Raw genomic sequence first — 16911 nt, forward strand, 5'->3', positions numbered from 1 at the left:
GCAGTTGACAAGCTGTGAGTTTCAATGTTGAAATCTTGTGTGCAGGACACAAAAGAGTACAGAGATAAATAAGCTCTCCCAGTTGGGACTGTTGCTATGGATATGTGGTATAGACAGCCTAAGGGCCTATACCAGGTAGGTAGTGAGCCAGATTGAAAATAGTGCATAGGTTTTGGGGAATGAGAAGGATGTATTATCTATATGCTCTAATTAGATGCATCAGTAAGAAATAACTCAAGTTTGCTTTTAATATTATAAGTCTATGATATTTGTTAGTGTTCATTCTAATGTTTTCAAATATATTAAAACGCACATGTCATCTTATAGTGATGCATATTGGAAGATCTAAGGAAAAAGCACAGAAGTAAAGTGCACACACATGTATTATAAAATCAAATGACCATGCAATTCTTTTAGGAGTTGAAGTGTGTGCATAAATGATAACTATCAGAGACCTGGCATTACTCAAAAGTTCCTGCACAAGAGTAGCCAACATCAACAAATCAGCGGATGCTTGCATTCTAATGATCAATACTAACTATACTAAGACTTTTTTAATTTGTTTTAATTAGTTACACATGACAGTGCAATTATCTTGACATATCATACATTTGAATCAGATGGGGTATAATTTCTCATTTTTCTGAGTGTACAGGTTACTAAGACTTTTAAAAATCTTAGAATTTCAGGACCTTGGATGTCATACAACCCAAATCTTTTATTCTCACTAATATAGATACCAAGTTCAGAGAAATTACATGAATAATTCAAGATCATGGAACCTACAAATGCTCAAAATCAGACCTTCTGATATTTGGCCATACAGTAGACCCTCTGATAGTACAAATAAGTCAAGAGAACATTAGCTTTTCCCAAATTGTATAGTAAAAAACCACTGTATAGTAATGAGGAATCATAAAATCCATCTCTCTTAAAAATTTCCCACATCTTGAGGCATTCAGATCTAAATTAAACATTATTCTAGAGGCACTAGAAGAACTATTTAGGAGACCTCCAAAGACAATATCAGGGTTTGATAGAAAAGCAATTAACAAACTTAATATATGAAAAAAAGAGTATGTTATTTTTCCCAAAGTCAGTTTCTCATCCTAATACATTTTTGCATGTGAAAATTTCAGTGTATGTATATGTTTGGTAGCAACATATATTTCTAGATATTTATCATTAATAAAATTTTATCAAATACTTGATATTTCTGCTGTCCTAATAAAATTTTGTTCTAATTCTGTCAAACTGTTCTAACATACATTTTTACATACTTGTCAGATATTTCATTTCTTTTCAATAACTCCTCTAATTCATTCAAACATTTTCAACTCAGCATGTGTTTATTACTGCTGTAATTGACAGTATGGAAAACTCAGTGTCAATAAATTTCAAGGCAATGTCTTTCTTTCATATAGCATCTCATCATAATGACCATCACCTGTATTTCTTTGTATTTTATAAATTTAGTGTTAGCATGCACAAAGTCTAATTAGATAGCAGTTTCACTGTGCTCAACACTAGATAAACTAATAGTTTCCCACACAATACAGGCATTTAGCATCTCTGACCCCCAAAATGCCAAATGCATCACTTTCCCCTGAATAGAAGTTTGAAGGTATGATGGATCTACCAGTGGAAAATCCTTCATCCTTCAATCTGAATTTTTAAAGATATAGTAAAATATGCTTAATTTTCCTTTTTATTGTTTCTAAGCAGTGAATTGGAAGTTGGACATCTTTAGCTTTGGAATTCATTTCTACAAATACCTTGTGATCTTAGACTTTGAAACTCCACCCATAATTGCTTCTTTATCTGCAAATGTGATATAAGACCTATTTGCAAAGGTGGATTGAGACTCAAAGGGAAAGTGGGAATGTTTTGTAATCTGTGAAACACTGAATAAGTGTTCATCACTATTGTTCTTTTTGTGCTTGTTTGGATTGATGTTCTCTGTGCATCAAGGAAACTGCTACCTCTACTGTTCCAAGATTTGGCTGCTTTCCAGAATTGCTTGATTAAGCAAATCACTCTATAGCAGCATTTTTCAAAGTACATTTCAGCAGTTTTAATTGTTAAAAGAATTTGGAAATGCCACATACTATATATCCCTGTTCCGTAATCTTGGAGTTAAATATCAGGAAAGTAAAGCCTGAAAAATCTTAACTGTTTAGTTTCTAAACTTATTTTATTTGACCATGGAATCTTCTTCTTTCTATGTTTCTCCCCTTTCTTGTTCCCCTACTCATACTCTACTTTGCTCTTCCTTCCCTCCCTTCCTTTCTCAGTACCTGGCTGATCCTTTCCTCCCCTCCCCTCCTTGACCTTTTCCCTCCCTTCCTCCCTTCTTTTTTTCCTTCCTTCCTTCCAAAATTTCTAGGATAAATACTATCCTAGAAATTTATGATAAATCTTAATAATATTTTGGGTTTTCAAAGGATTGATTCTGTAAGTCTGGATTACTCTGAATTAGGAGGGCTTTACCAGGAATGTGTTTGTCTGTTTCAGTAGTATTTTGTTGTATTTTACACATGACAAATCTTGTTAGAGTATTTTCGCTCATACTACATTTGTGTAGAACTTTACTTTTGTCCAGTTGTTTTATAACATCACTTCACTGTCTACTTTGATTTTCAGGATAACCCTATAAACTCTGGACTGTCCTCCAGTGCCTCAAACTAGTGCATCTTCTGCTTCAGGTAAGAAATGCAAAGGGTACAATATTTTGCATACTTTTAGCTGCCCAATAACTGAACTCATCACTATTGCTGCAGGGCATTTAAGAATAAGAAAGAGAGGTTAAAAAAAGTTGATATCCCACTCAAACTACTAAAGAAAAAGTCAATCATTTTTAACTTAAGAGTGAAAATTATTTAAGGAATTTCAAGGATTATGATTTTTCCAAATTTTGTAAGCACAAGACTGAATCTTCAAGGATTTTGGATAATAGTCCTGAACAGTATATACTATGACAATGAATATTTCCCTGTTACAAAAGTAAGGTAATATTTTATTAAAAAACAAAAGAGTTGTTCAAGTGGAGCCCATTGGGAAACATAGAAGAGATTTGAATACTTTGAATACGCTAATGCAAACAAGGAAATAGAAGGGAGAGCTTTTTATCATATTCTTTGCACCATGCATTTGACATACTGCTAACTCAGTAACATTTGTGAGATTTCTTAGCTGACTGGTACAGCAACATATAAATACAAAGTGTGATTCAGACTGCACTGGTATATCACCATGCCACAGCATGGTCAGCTACTTCTTGGTAGGGTAAGTGCCCAGTCACTTATAGCCAAGTGATAGATGAAACAGGGTGAAAAACACACCATGTAAAAAATTGTTCAACAATGACCATTGGATACATTTTGTTACTGACTCAGGATTTATATTGATTTTAATTGTTGCATTAATATCAATAACTGATGCAATATCAGTTCTGGTGAGGGTATATATTGTTTTGTATTTACCTGACAATATATATGATTTTAAGCTTAAAAGCCATTGTAATGTATAATGTTTCACTAATTCCAGTGACAAATGAGTATTATGAAACTAATTTAATTTTGTCAGTTTGATTTTGACATAGACATTATTTTAATGTTTTTTTATTTCATAAAAAATAAAATAGTAATAATAAAGTTATAAAAATAAAATAGGGGTCCTTTATCACTTACTAATAAAATTAATCTACTGTCACATAATGTGTACTTTATGGCAGGCAGAGTATAAGAGGTTCAATGAAAGAAGGAGCCTCATGAGACAGGCCCCAGAACAAAAGTCTAAGTTAATAAAACCAGATACTCTGTGCGCTATTCTTTGCAGTATCTGTGCAGAGAAGTTTCATCTGGTCAAACTCCATTCATGCATTCTTCTGCTTGCTACTGTCCAGGTTGCCTTATATAATGGAGACTAGAGGAAGGATATTTATAATGTGAGTGACATATTTCCTGTAGGAAGTCCTTGACTTTGGCATAAGGGACTTGCCAAATCTGTGAGGGAATTCTGCCTACTCTGAGAATTCACTTCAGAGTCTTACAAGTGAAGTTCAAGCCTGTTTTTCAGCAAAAATCAGCTTTCTTGCTGCGGGGAGATGGGAGTTTCTTTGAATACTGCTAATGAGAACTCTCAACATTTTACTTTGCTTTAAGTTGGTGGCTGATCATATAGAGTCTCTTATGTTCTCTTTAAGTGCATTAATCGTGCTAATCAGCAGCAATTAAATTCAAAGTCCCTCAAAGCTCTAAAATGCCTATAAGTCCATACCTAGTTCAGCACCCAACTATCTTTTGGATTTTATCTCCTATTGTTCTCTTCCTCATTCTCTCTGCCCCACCATGCTCTCCTGCTTGCTGTTCCTCAGGGCCTCTGATCAAAATGCTTCCTTCCCTCATGCTGCAAAACTCACTGACCTCTTTCTAGCCATTCAAGTAGCATCTTCTTAGCAAGGCCTGTCAGGACCACACTACTTTTGTCTTTAAAGTGACTGCTAACATTATTGATCATATACATATTTACAGACTGAATGTCAAGTGTTTAAAAAGTCCTTGACCTGTTTGCTATGACCTTCAGAAAAAGTGTGCCTGGTACATATTTTAATAACATGTCTTTTTATCCAGTATGTTATAACAGAAATTTATCAATACCAATTATGTATAAAGTATTTAACTATACATTGCTTTTCCTTGTTTATTTTGGGTTCACAGTGTGGCACAGACTTGTCCCCAACCCTAAATCCACCTTAGCAGAGAAGCCACTTGGCTGGGAAGTGCAGTCCCTCTTGACTCTCTCATTTTCACATCTTTAGTGGAGGCTAAGCAACAAACTTCTTGGTTTAAATAGATTCAAGATTCCAGCAGTCATTTTGCCATGGTCATTTTGCCACTTGTAGTCTGTTCATTTGTGGCACTAGAAGTACTTATGGAATGGTAAATTAAGATTTGTTTTGGGAAAAAAAAAATCCCACCATGTTAGTATCATGGTAGTGTTAAGATAGAAGAATGAGTCATCAAGAAAATATTATGAGAATGTGAATGCTGCTTCCTCCTCTAGGTTTGCACAAGGATTTAGATCACATTTTCAACTCAATTGCTTGGCTAAACCAGTGCTGAAAGTCAGGAGTGTAGCAAAACAAGAATTAGGAAAACATCTATTGTTCTTATGTTTTATATGCATTAGCTCATTTCATCTTTACAGACATCCCATGAGTTCGGTATTTTGTTTATCCATATGCACAGGTGAAAAAATTGAGGCAAAAGGAATTTAATTATCCAGTCATACAACAGGAAGAAACAGAACTCGGAAATTATTCCCAACTCTAATAGACTACAAAGCCAATACACTCAATTGTTCTTTCAGTCAAGAGAAGTATTTTTATTTGTTATCTGTCTCATATCTGCAACTGGAATAAGTGTTTGCCATTCATAGTATCAATTTTTTACCTCTATTAGGAAGACATTTTACTTGATCATCTTTTTTTTTTAAAACAAAAAGTCTACCTGCAATATTTTGTATATTCAGTCATTTACTTGAGCTTGCATGAAGTGCCAGATACTTTAAAATACACCATTAGATTATCTAAATAATGTGAGTAAAAGTTACTTACTTTTTTTCACATTACTTTTTTTCAGATAAAAATAATAAATAAAGGAGACAAAAATAAGCAATTATCTGTGTATTTTGCTTCTTTCCCTGGATACTTCCTATCACAAATATTAAAAACACTGATCATACTTTTTTCAACAGTTAGGCTACATCTTCCTTACTCCGCTTATATTTTATTCTACAAACAGAGTATACTCATGGAAAACCCTTCATATTTATTTAATAGATTAACTATATTTTTTCTCAATTTCCATTTAGCTCTTTAATAATGAAGAAATGAAACAAGGGTCTTGAATGTTTTCTCTGATGGTTAAAACCTATTACTTGGATCATAAAGTTGATGTCAGAAAAATACAAGATCTTTTATGATCACACATTTTTATATTCCAGAAGCTATAAATGCTCCTCACTTATGTAAAAGCAAACACTTTTGCCGTTCTCTGCTTTGTGCTTCTAGCAGCCTTGCATACTCTATATGCCAGAAATGATTACTCTCACCATGTTTCTCTTCTGTCTATGGATATAATCCATATTACTCATTACTGAAGATAGGTTTCCTATATGCCATGCCAGTAATAGCTTCTGAGAATGCATAGATTCAATGCCTATATAACAGAGTAATTTTGAAATAGAAATAGTTTTGTTCCATCTTCTTTTAAAATAATATTGAAAAAAACATTGACACTGAATTTTTCTATACTGTATTATTTTTGTGACACACTGGTCATAAGTCTGTATTCCTAGTTAGGATAAATATGATACAAAATGTTTCACGTATTTAAGAAAAAAATTTGACTGTGTGTTAGATAACACATAATCCCAACTGCTTAAATAATAATGCAGGATCAGGGATTTATTGTTGCTCAATGAAATCCTTCTTTCCAAACCTCCTACAGCCATACAAGAAATATCTCTTGAGTTGGTATCAGAAAACATAAGTGCTAAAACCTGTCACTGTGTGTCACTCTACCCTTTTATTTAGCTTGGAATGATCACCTTAAATTAAAGCTATTGTGATATATTTTAGTAGTTTTAGTGTGTTTAATTTGATTAAAATATGTGATAATTATATGGTATTTACCAGGCCTTATGCCTAGCACTGAGGATAACATCATAAATAAAATACATATATTGCCCTTTAGAAATGATTTTTGTCTGAGAAATGCAGACGAGTGAAAGAGTGCTTGTAGTACCATTTGAAACATCTTGAAATACTGGTTGGCTCCTGTGGAAATCAGTATAAACGTTCTTTAAAAGATTAGGAATGGAATCACCATATGACCCAGCCATAACAGTCCTCCAAATGTATTCAAAAGAATTAAAAGTCAGCATACTCTAATAAAATATGTATACCTATGTTTCTAGCAGCACAAAATCATACTGTCCACATCATGGAACCAGCCTAGGTATCTGTCATGGATGAATGGATAAAAAACATGTGGTATATATACACAACAGAGTTTTATGTAGACATAAAGAAGAATGAAATTATTATTTTCAGGAAAATGAATGGAACTTAAGAGCAACATTTTAAGCAAAATAAACCAGACTCAGAAAGTGAGGTTTGAATGTTTTCTTTCATATATGGAAGGTAGAGAGAGAGAAAAAGAAAAACAGCTATGGAGAAGAAGATGGAAGATCTCATGAAATTTGAAGGGTGCATTACTTTAGAGAAGGGAACCAGAGTAAAGAAGGAGAAAAGGAAAAGTAATGGACAATGAAATTGGATCAAATTATGTTGTTATGGGCACATACAAATATGTAACAACCTGAAGCCCACTATTATGAGTAATTACAATGTACCAAATAAAATAATTAACTAAAAAAATGGTGCAGTTGCTCTGGAAAGAGTTCAGCATTTTTCAAAAATTAAAGATGAGATATCATATGAAAAAGAAAATAGTGATTTGGCCTAATGCAGAATGGGACCTCAGGAGGAAGGCAACTAGCTAGCCTTGGGAAAGTAAAGAAGTCCCACTAGAGGAGGTTATAGCTAATTGGCACAGGAGTTTAAATTCCTCTTGGTGGGAATTCACAAATTCTTGCATTAACAATATTTTGAGCAACAGATGAAAATCAAACATTGAGTCCATTTTAAAACATAAAGCATGCACAAAAAATATGGTAATAAATTTATAAATATTGTAAAAGACTATAATTTACATTAACTGCTATGCCTTTGCCTCTATCAATGCCACTGGAGGGTGATTGCTGATGAAAGGAATTCCATAATGTCAGCCTTCAATGCTTTTGTTCTATAGCTTTATCATAAGGTAAAACATTACCCTAAGGGCTTTTTATCCTTCATAAAAAAATGTAATTGGAACCATAATTAGTAAAGTTGCTCAGTATTTTTAATTAAATCAGACATTTACCAGACACCAAAGATTATAACATACATCCATTTTTTTGCCAGAGTAAATTATTAATATAATTTTCCTTACACTAAAGAGGCAATCAAATTATCTCAAGTAAAGCAAACAAATAAACCTCCCTCTGCAATTCCCTTATAAAAAGAATCACTCGGTTGCCCCAACTGCTAGCTAGCTCTATTTTTGAAACCATTGTCTCTACTAGTTTCTATTCAACTTTAATTTTACTCTGAATAATTTTCTGTTCTACACTATAGAGATAGCCAGAAAAGGGTCAGTGAAGTTCTTTCTAATCATGACCATACCTCCTCTGAGACTCAGCAAGCCTTATAATTTGCCTTCATTTGTTTTCTAACATGGTTTCGTGACCATGATGATCATGATTACAACTTCCCCTAGTCTTGTGTCTCTTAGATGATAGTGTTTTCTCTTTTATGGAGGAGGATAACGTCAATTAATGTAGTATTCATTATCTTCATCTATTATGGTTACTATAAAAATATCATAAACTTCGTAGCTTATAAACAACAGAAATGTATTTCTCATACTTCTGAAGGCTAAGAAGTCCAAGATCATGGTGCTGATAGATTCAGTCTCTGGTGAGGGTCCACTGTTTTATAAGTGGCACATTCTAGCTGTGTTCTTACATGGTAGCAGGGGTCAAGGCTCTCTCTGACACATCTTTCATAGGGAAACTAATTTTATTCACGGGAATAACTCTCATGACCTCATCAGCTCCCAAGCGCCCACCCCTAATTGCATTAACTCTGGGGATTAGTATTTCAACATGTTAATTTTGAGGTGATGCAAACACTTGAACTATAACATTCACAATTCTTAGTTATCATTTCACCAATGCTGAATTTTTATCAATACTAACCTCTCTTATTGTGAACAACACTGTTTGCAAGCTGCTGTTCCTTTCTCTTATTATTTTTTTACCTTGATTCCTCATAAACAGTATTCTAAAAATATGAAAGATGCTTTTTCTTTCTTCATGTTCTATTATTTTATCCCAATTTAAAACATCCCTATCTTCTCCTTCATCTTTGTCTATACCTCTTCTGTTTGTCCACTTTCCGCAAAGGGCCATTGCTTAGTACCACCTGTGTGTCTGTACGCTGATCTCTGTCTTTGTTTCTCTCATTCCAAAGAACATTTATATGTTGATACATTATTATTGATACATAATTGATACAACAAGACAGAAATTAGTCATTTTTAAGACTGAGATCCTGAAGAACCAATGAAATTTTCCTTTATCTGTGTTTCTCATTTTTTTTATCTCAGCATAACTTTAATACTCTTTAAAGTAACTGAGGTACAAAAGAGCATTTCTTTTGTGTGGATCATATCTACCTGTATGTACTACATTAAAAATTAAAAATTAAACCTACCAACATATTTTAATTTATTTGCAAATAAAATCTATTATAAGCTAATGAAAAATCTAATTCTTTTTACAAAAAAGCTATATTTTAAAAAAATCAGTGAGAAAAGTTTGAAGAGTATCACCATTTTACAACTTTATGAATCTCTTTAATGTCTGACTTAATAGAATATTGTTGGTTTCTTATACCTGTTCTGCATTTCATTTGTTGCACATGTTCTTCTGTTTGACATAGATAATAAAAATTCTTCATTACACATATATATAATTCATCAAGGGAAAATAATTCATTTCCAATGTTGAAAATAATACTTCTGGTATTATACTACAACTTGAAAAATGGTAGATTCCTACAGGTTAGTTGTTATGTATATTCTGAAATTATTTTATTATGTTTAACTTACTCTATTTTATTGCAATCTACTGGCTTGTCTTGAGCTTTGATATTTTATCCATGAATCATTGTGCCTTTGTCTTTTAGAAAATAATTGTTCATGGAGTTATATATGCAAATATTTCAAATGTTATGTTTCATGTGTAACAAAGATCATATTCATTAATACCACCACTGACATTTTCAGAAAAAATGTGTAAGTGTTGAGAAAGAGTTAAGCCCACAGTAGAAAATAAAAGTTTTTCAAAATTCAAATATTCAGGTCAGAGCTCAAATTGAAACCTTGGTGATAAGAGTAAATGCTTCTTATTTATCGTTTTCTAAATGTTAACATTTATTTTTCATTCTTTAATTTTATATTATTTATTAAATTGAATGCAATTGGTAATATTGTTGCTTTATTAAAAATATTCTTCATTATTATCATTTTTTTAAATTGCCAGTACCTGATAATGAATAATACAACTACAATTTGTAGTTTTGTTGCCTTGTTTGGTATTATTGTTTCTGTAAAGTCAGTGCAAATATCAGCAGAGAGGGAAATAAAAGTCAAATACTGTCAGCGTACATTTTGAAAATATTTTTGATCTAGTAGACCCCTTCAAGAATCCTGAGAAACCCTGAGATGTCATGGACCAAGCTCTGGGAATTGCCTCTCTATGTAGAAGCCTGAAGGACATTCTGAGAGAAGAAATAACATATGTAAACTCTGAAACAATACATACTTATCAACAGCACCTAGGCAACCACAGTTTACAATTACCAACAGCATACTTACCTCTGTTCCCTAACAGGAGTTGCTCTTGTTGGTCTCTGTGCTATTTTGCCCATGGAGGAGTAGAAGAGAATGTAAGAGGGTGTGAGGACAAGTTAGGAGACTGTGGAGGTCACTTTCATCCTGTGGTCCACTGTGGTGGTAGGGTCAGTAGTATTCTACCTTGCCCTTCCTGTTTTTATCCACTGGTTTTCCAAATGTGTGGAACTGTCGTATCTAATATGATAATCATCCCCTGAACGTGGTTATTTAAATTAAATAAAGCATAGTTTTTAAAATTCAGCTTCTCAGTTAAACTAGTTATATTTGAAGTACTCAATACCTCAGTGACTAGTGTCTTTTATTTTTGATATGCAGATAGAGATCATTTCCATCATTGCAGAAAGCTGTATGAGGCTATTCTGCTGTAGAGTGTAATATTTTCTCATGATAATTTACTCCATTCCTCTTTACTTAGGTCCCTTCAAAGGAGAGACTTTTAAAAAAAAATTGTTGTTGTTGTTGATAGACCTTTATTTTATTTCCGTACTTACACATGTGCTAAGAATCGAACCCCATGCCTCACACATGCCAGGCAAGTGCCTTAGGAAGGACTTTTTCAAAATTTATTTCTTTACACTATTTTTTGTTTCATTTATTTATTACATATCTCTACCATGAGCATATAAATACTGTGAAGGCAGTCCCTTTGGTTTGCTCAAAATTCCCACCATTTGGAATAGCACACACAGCTAGCATGTAAGAAATATTTGATAGGATGAGTGAGAATAAGACATATATGATTTCTTTTAATTAAAGATAATAGCATTCACCCTTTGTAAACAAGTCTTCCTTAGGAGAAAAATTATGTTAAATACTTCATATGTATATTTTATTTAATATAACAAAAACTTAAAAATTAGATGGGGTTCTCTTCATTTAAAAAAAAAATAACTGAATTTCAGAGAAGTAATGTTGTTTGTATAAAACCAAAAGCTGGTTAGAGGAGAGCCCTGTGGGACAAAACAGCATGGGGAACAACACTGATCTGCTGCCCCCAAAAAACTGATGAGCATGAATGTTATTTATAAAAACACCTCCAGAAATGGTTCTGAGAACACACACTAAATAAAGAAACATTACTTAAAGAAAATATGCTAAAACTTGTCACAAGGGACTAGCATTTGAACTAGGCGCTGCTCTCCCCCATCCTCCCTCCCTGCTCTGCCTGATAGAAACTTCACTCCAGGCTGGTGAGGCCAAGGGCAGGGCTATTCCACACACTGTGCCAGTCAAAGCACTCTGCTCTCCAGGGTGACCAGCAATTCTCATCCTGTCCCTAGCTGTCTGATGCTAAGTACAAATTTCAGACAAGTATGGCCAAGAGACTGAGCCTTCTGAACTTTCTTCTGCTCACCCCACTGGTAGGGTCAAGGCTCTACCTTGGGAGCTGTATGGCTGAAAATGCCTAGACCTGAAAGCCCTTGCCCCAACTCTTTTTTAAATTATTATTATTATTATTATTATTATTAAAATTATATCATCAAAGTCAGTGCAGTTAAAACAAAACAAAACCAAACATCCTTCAAGGTTATATATTGGAAAAAAACCAAAAAGTTATCTACTTCCTGGAGGTAACTACTACCAGCTTTCCTAGCTTCTGTTCATGATAGTTAGCTCTGCATTTCTAATTAATAAACTCACACTGTTATTCCTTGATTCATTGATTTTTCAGATGATCTATTCACTTCGTGACAGAATAGATGATAATTTGACTTGATAATATTGTACTCAGCCACACAATCTCTCCTCCCTCTGCCTGTATGATTATAACTTTTGCTTTCTTTTTTTTTTTTTCTAGCTAACTCACTAGTCAGTGATTACAAGATGATGATTATGTAGGTGCTGTACACTGCAAAAAATTAAGGAACTAAAAGTGTTTTTCGGTTCCAACATCTCCCTTCATTTTTTCTGAAATTAAACATTGTCAATTTACTTGTGCACTTATTTCTAGTTTAAATATCTTATCATGTTTTTCAAATGTGTAAAAGTTCTTACCATAGCTATTCTTACTTTACATATACTTTTGTACCTTACTTAAATTTTTCCTCCCTTCAATATTGAGGAGAAGCCTTGATTCTTTAGGCCCAATTCAACCTGTTGTTTTGCAGATTTGTTGGACCTTTGTCCGTCTGGGACTTTGCTTTCTCATTATCTTGGAGATTAGCTTTGTCAGTATCCTTTAGGGAGTTACCTTTCCCTTGGTTATCATATCCTCCATTATTTTTTTTTAATTTATCACCTCTTTGAGCTATAACAAGATCCTCCCAGAAAGTGCCTAAGAATGAATTTATAGCAAATGCATTTTCTAGATCTTATATGCCTTTATTTTGCCATAATAGTTGATTAACTGACTGAATTAGGTTTCTAGGCTGGAGGTAATTTTTCAACAGTACTTTTGGAATGCTTTTAGATTCTGAGGTTGTGTGAAAAATGATGCATCTCGAGGTGAGTCCTATTCACCAAGGCTTTTCCATCTGGACACTTATTCCTTCAGTTTGACTAATTATTCTTATATAATTTTCCTTGATAATTTTCTTCCCTTATTTTTCCTTTTATTTAAAATGCCGTGCGTTTTCTATGTTGCTTGTGTTGGATCAATTCTGAACTTTTAAATCATTCTTATTTTAAATCTTTTTGAGTATACACACACACACATACACACATACACACACATCGTACTTTCTAGAATATTTCTCTGATTTTACTTTCTGTATCTTTTATTGACATTTTCCTCATGCATTTTAAATTCTTAGAATAATGTTACTTTTGTCTGACATCTATTTTTCCCTAGAGTCATATTCTATCTTAATATATGAACTTCATTTATGAAAATATCTAGAGTGATTATTTTTTTATAATTTCTTTTTGTGCTTAACATCATCTGCATATCCTTGATAATTCTTTTTTTTTGGTTTTTCTCTTGACATCATCTTCTATGTAGGATGTTTTCTACAAGTAGTTGGTAGTTTTTGTCTGTGTGCCCATATTTAATAAAGAAATTTAAAAAATAGCTAGTTATTGTGTGTACAGTTTCGGTTTATTTTTTATTTTTTCAGTTTTGATCTACTTCTTTTCTCTTAAAGTGTAGTTCATGGACCAACTGAAATAAGAAAGTATTGAAATCAGGGACTCTCAGATCACATCCTAATGAATTAGAGTGTGCACTCTAGCAAGATGCCAGTTAATCCATATGCACATTCAAGTTTGAGAAGCGCTGCTTTTGGTGACTTCATTCTACTAATCACAAAGTATGTCAGACTTTTCATTACTCCCACATCATTTATGAAAATCTGCAGCTATTTCTTCCCCAGGGCCTTTTAGTTTCTCTAGAAAATAATCCTTTGATCTTGTGAGGAACAGGCAGTGCCTGTTAGTTTCTGGATTTCTGAGGATAAAAATAATGACAGACACTAAAGATCTACCGAACTTTGTTTTTGACCAATTCCCCTATCTGTGGCTCCATGCAATCTCCGAATTTTTTAGATTTGGTACCTCTAAGTTTCAAGTTTTTCTTGGTTTATTCAGGGCAAATTACCTTGCTTGTCCTTACATGCCTCTCTGAAGGCACTTTGGATTTAACTTCCTTTTTTATATCAATTATACCTCTCCTTCTATTATGTTGTGTTCCACTTTTTTTCCATTAATGTGATAAAACTATTTTAAAAATTCATTTGCTGGGCTAGGGCTATGGCTCAGTGATACAGCACTCGCCTGGCACATGTGAGGCACTGAGTTCAATCCTCAGCACAACATAAAAATAAGATAAAGGTATTGTGTCCACCTACAACTAAATATATTTTTACATATATATATATATTTAAGTATATATATATATATATATGTAAAAATTCATATGCTACCATTTAGTTGAGTATTTGAAACAAGAATAGATAAACCCCAGTGATCAATGAGGGAGATGATTTTGAAACATCGGAAAAGTGGGTGTTGCAGTGGAAGGCTTTGAATGAGAGAAAAAGCTGTGGGAGAGTTCTAGAGAGCAGAGTGGACTGGAAACTCAGAGAAAAACACAGGATGCTGAAAAAGAGGCTGCTAAGAACAAACCATCTGTTTTGTTTTGTTGGCACAATTTGGTCTTATTGCTGGGTATCAATCTTCAATCAAGCACCATCCTTCTTAGCTCAAGGGGAAGGAGAATTTGGGTTTTTCCAGGTCTTCTTGACACACTGCCTTTAACTGTTAAAATAGAAAGACGCTTTAGTGTCACCATGTGTCCTAAATATTCCTTGATCTTTATACATTTAAAGGAAGTATGCTTTTTTAACAAGAGAACTCTCAGACAGCCACATCAGAGCCATAATTATTCCAGGGAACTGATAGTGCCAGAAGGTTAGCAGCTGGGAAACTGTTATAGTATCCTCTGATGAGCACAGTTACAAATGTGGCAAATGGGATTTAGAACAGGAATTCCATAAGTGTGTTCCATGGAACATTACTCCAGTAGATGCTCCTTGATAAAAAAAAAAAAAAAAAAAAAAAGTTCTGCATCAATTTCATTGAAGGCATTTAGTGTTGAAAAAAAATCAGATTACTTACTATGCATACCCAACCCCCTCCCCCCCAAAAAAAGAAAAACATTAAGCTGTGTATCAATGTAGCAAGTCCAATAAAAATTCTGATTTCTCTGATATTAACTGTCTTGATGTTTTAACCAAATACTAAATATCAATTTAAAACTGTTCCCAATACTGCTAGTCCTAAGCATGTATTTTATATAGTGGTTAATGGCTATTCTGGCACAAGTACTATAGCTAAATAATTTGGGAAAGCACTGCATTTTGTCTAGTATATCCATAATGCTTGGGAGTATATAAATAATCAGACATGTCTAGAAGAGGAAAATGTGCAGCTTTAACAGTGTCTCCAAGTCTTATTTGAACATAGAACCCAGTTTTGACAAAATATCTATTAATGTTCCATTGAGCTAATGGTCTTAAGAACATACTTGGAGACCTCTGTTTAGTGGACTAAAGTTGGAAAAGCCAGGTATCTGGCCCATGCAAGTCACACTTTGTCCAATAATGTGCACAGATAGACAGGATGGCACCAAGAATTAATCTTTCAGAACATCTGTTCTTTTGATATGGAACATAAACCCAACCATCTAAATATAATTCTTGCTTTTACCACATAAAATATTTTCTGTACCTCACTGTAGCGTAACATTACTGGTGCTATTTTAATTGCCACTTGATATCATCTCAGAAGCAGCTGGCTATGTTTTGACTGTGACAGAATTGACAGAAGTTGTGTATGTGTATGTGTAATGTAATTTGTAATTCTCTGAAGTTTTAATTTATGTTTAAAAAGTGCCATGTGCCTCAATAAGTGATAAATCATCCAAGAGATTTCAGATTCTCTCAATCTGGCATTGATTAGATAAAAAGAAAGTAAATTTAAATTAGGTATAAGTTAAAAGGTAAACAAAAATCAGAAATTTTCATTTATTTAGTAATATTCTGCGGGGTACTGCAAGGTCTTTGCAAATTATTATTTTAGATTAAGGTCATGAAGGCCCAATGTACCTATTATATGCACTAAAATGTGTGTGTCTAGCACACACTATAAATTTATAATGATCAAATAAAGCAATACCAGCTTGAGAGGTGACTTTGACTGCATTATATAGTAATGATATGATAAGAACAGGGAATTTGGAGGTGACAGCACTGAGTACCTCTGCTGGACATTTATTTTGAGCTATATGTCTAGTATAATTTATGAATTTGTGTTGATTAAAGTTTTAGTCAACTTTTTCACTTCTATGACCAAAGGCTTGATAAGCACTATTAGGGCAAGAAAAGTGTATTTAGGGGCTCACAGTTTCAGAGGTCTGAGTCCATAAACTGCTGGTTCCATTCATGGGGGCTCTAGGTGAGGCAAATTATCATGGTAAAAGAGCATGGCAGAGGAAGTTACTCACAAACCTCAAAGGAACACCCCTAATGTCCCACTTCCAGCCACACCCTACCTGCCTTCAGTTACCACTCAGTTAATATGCATCAGGGGGATTAATTCACTGGGTTGAAGCTCTCATAGTCCAGTGATTTCACACTGAATGTTCTTGCATTGTTTCACATATGAGCTTTTCAGGGACATCTTACACTCAAACCACAACAACTAACCACACTCATTCCATTCTCCTCGTTATCAATTATATAACTAGAAGATGGCTGACTTAGATTCAGAGTATGATCTTCGACTATGAAAACACATATACAGCTAATTGGCCTATGATATTATTAATTAGCATAAAGCACTATGATATTATTAATTAGCATAAAGCTTTGCCCAAATGAGTTAA

Source organism: Ictidomys tridecemlineatus, chromosome 1, assembly GCF_052094955.1.
Source record: "Ictidomys tridecemlineatus isolate mIctTri1 chromosome 1, mIctTri1.hap1, whole genome shotgun sequence".
Taxonomy (NCBI): Eukaryota; Metazoa; Chordata; class Mammalia; order Rodentia; family Sciuridae; genus Ictidomys; species Ictidomys tridecemlineatus.